Raw genomic sequence first — 621 nt, forward strand, 5'->3', positions numbered from 1 at the left:
AGACTTGTGATTCTGAAAAATCAAGTTTTACTTCTCTTTCCCATACTGAGACATCGTTTGTTTTGACCACGTGATAGTATGGTATTTCATAAACTACTTATTCTATGAAGACTCAGTATACTGAGTATTCCATTTTAAACACTCTTAAGCCCCCCATCTCCTTCCCCAGATCATAATAGTTTAGTGAAGACTTTTAAAAGTCACTCAGTGGCTATGTTTGTTTATTTGGTTTAATTTAGTAGTTCCAAAATTAAACAAATAAACTTTACCCCAGTTAACTCATAACATCCTGTACTGTGGGTGTGAGGAACATCCTCCAGTGACCCTGTGGCTACACCTTCCAGTCTCACCACTCTCACTTCAGCCCAGGGACGACTTAGTCTGCCCAGATTAGTCTATTAGCTTTCCCAAATTGAATCTGTGCTTCTTTTCTGTCTCATTTTCAGTCTTTTCTCTTCTCTTCTTTTTCTTGGGTGAGGCTAGTGTGATCGTTGCATTATGGAGTTCTGAATGTGTCTCAGAGTGAAAGGAGGCAAGAACTTGGAACTTGGAGATATTGATTTCCTGGAAGCCAGGAGCCGGGAGCCGGGAGCCGGGAGCCGGGAGCCGGGAGCCGGGAGC

Source organism: Grammomys surdaster, unplaced genomic scaffold (assembly GCF_004785775.1).
Source record: "Grammomys surdaster isolate TR1022 unplaced genomic scaffold, NIH_TR_1.0 98, whole genome shotgun sequence".
Classification (NCBI taxonomy): Eukaryota; Metazoa; Chordata; class Mammalia; order Rodentia; family Muridae; genus Grammomys; species Grammomys surdaster.